Here is a 1,958-nt window from a genome sequence, read left to right as displayed (position 1 = left end):
TATGAATGATCTTTCTCTAAAACTAGGTTCCTAGATTAATCACTCCCACTGATCAAGTCAATTCTTAATTCCACAGTTCTAGTGTTGTGAGATGGATAATAAAATATGTAACCCTTAAACCTTATAGCTTTTCAAATGAAATATTCTCATTTATGGTTTTGGGCCCAGATCTTTTCTTTGACAATTGTACTCTAACTATATATGGGTATTTATAAAAGGGAAATTTGATTTTCTATACTTAGAAAATCAAAAAATTTGATTTCTAAACCAATAATTTAAACCCTAAAAAAACTATACCTTTTTTTTTCAAAACCCCAAAAATACCCCCAAACTAAAACTATCTCTCTTTCTCTCTCTATCTAGCCGGTCCCAAGAATCCCACACCCCAGGTTCGATGGTCGGACCATGGGGTCCGATGGGGTCCGACCAATCGGACCCATCGGACCCCAAGGTCCGACCATCGGACCTCTCTCTTCCCCTCTCTCTCAAATCGCAGGAAAAAAAAAATTAAAAGCCGGTCGGACCTTCGGGTCCGATGGGTCCGATGGTCGGACCCATCGGACCCGAAGGTCCGACCATCGGACCTCTTTCTTCCTCTCTCTCCAAAATTGCAGAAAAAAAAAAAAAATTTAAAAGACGGTCGGACCTTGGGGTCCGATGGGTCCGATGGTCGGACCCATCGGACCCCCAAGGTCCGACCATCGGACCTCTGTCTTCTTCCCTCTCTCAAATCGCAGGAAAAAAAAAGTTTCAGAGACTGGGGTTGCTCTTTCGGGTTGGGGTTGGGGTCGGAGGGGTTGGGGTCGTGGTCGACGGGGGTGAGGGTGGTGATCGGCGTTGGGGTTGACGTGGGTGGGTGAGGGTGGTTCGGGTGAGGGTGGGCGGTTGGGGTGAGATAGAGGGAGAGAGAGATGATGCAGAGAGAGAGAATATTGTGAGGGGGGTATTTTTGGGGTTTTGAAAAAAAAGGAATAGTTTTTTTAGGTTTTAAATTTTTGGTTTAGGGAAATTTTTTTTTGATTTTCTAAGTATAGAAAATCAAATTTCCCTTTTCAAATGTGTACATGTCATCCAGTCGGTTTTCAACCTTATCACAACTCAAAATATATTTGAGAAACAACTTTGGTTAGAACACGATTCGATATGTACACCCCCATTGAAGAGTATCAATAGACAAAGATTTAGGAAAGTTTGGAGTTGGCTATGTAGGCTCCACCCCATGTCCAAAAAATGCTTAGTTTCTTAAATCTGTCACACACTATAATTTGGGTGTACCAAGCATATGTATCGGGCAATGAACCCATGCTTTTAAAGAAACTTTGCAAATAGACTGTGAGTTTATCCATACTCACGAATTTTAATGTAGTATTCTCCATTTTATATTTGATCTCACTATCTTAATATGCAAAATACACCATTTCTCTAATTAAGATTTAAATGTCTTTGAAACATATAAATCTATACTTTTGTAGAAAAATTATTTATGTGAGTAATCGTTAAAAATGAGATGCAAATTTTGAGTCCATGTCTTCAAAATTAATTGATTTGTATGATTTCTAATATGATAGAATTCTAGTATGCACCGATTTTGACTTGTTGGAATGCATATTCTTCATGAAATTCACACAAGTTCTAAATAAAGTTAGTAAAATCAAGTGAATATCCCCACAATTTACTAACATTTATTCTATTTATGGAGATATGTCCATAATCTTTGGTGCTATAATGTAGAAGAATTCTTATTGATAACACATTTCTTATTGTCAGATTGAACTTGCATATCTTTATGAGTGACATCATTTTATAGTAAAGACCTTTAAATGTGTCTAAATCAAGTTTCAAAAGAAGCTTGGAACATAAAGGTCTTTGCTAATTTTAAAACAAAGTCACTACTATATTGCTTGTTCCTTAAACTTCTAAATGTGAGAAGTTATCTTGTCTGTGGATAAGATTTGCTC

The 1,958-nt window shown here is 37.5% G+C and overlaps 1 long non-coding RNA gene across 1 annotated transcript; it reads left to right on the top strand.

Annotated features, from left to right (window-relative positions):
* The first annotated feature begins 213 nt into the window (after window positions 1-213).
* On the top strand, window positions 214-998 carry LOC133038581 (uncharacterized). The gene is made up of 2 exons (XR_009688082.1): window positions 214-389; window positions 452-998. It is a non-coding gene; the product is annotated as an uncharacterized LOC133038581 (long non-coding RNA).
* The last annotated feature ends 960 nt before the right edge of the window (window positions 999-1,958 follow it).

This window comes from Cannabis sativa, chromosome 5 (assembly GCF_029168945.1).
Source record: "Cannabis sativa cultivar Pink pepper isolate KNU-18-1 chromosome 5, ASM2916894v1, whole genome shotgun sequence".
Lineage (NCBI taxonomy): Eukaryota > Viridiplantae > Streptophyta > Magnoliopsida > Rosales > Cannabaceae > Cannabis > Cannabis sativa.
Note: the sequence above shows the minus strand (reverse complement) of the source record. Positions and strands in the feature narration are given on the sequence as shown.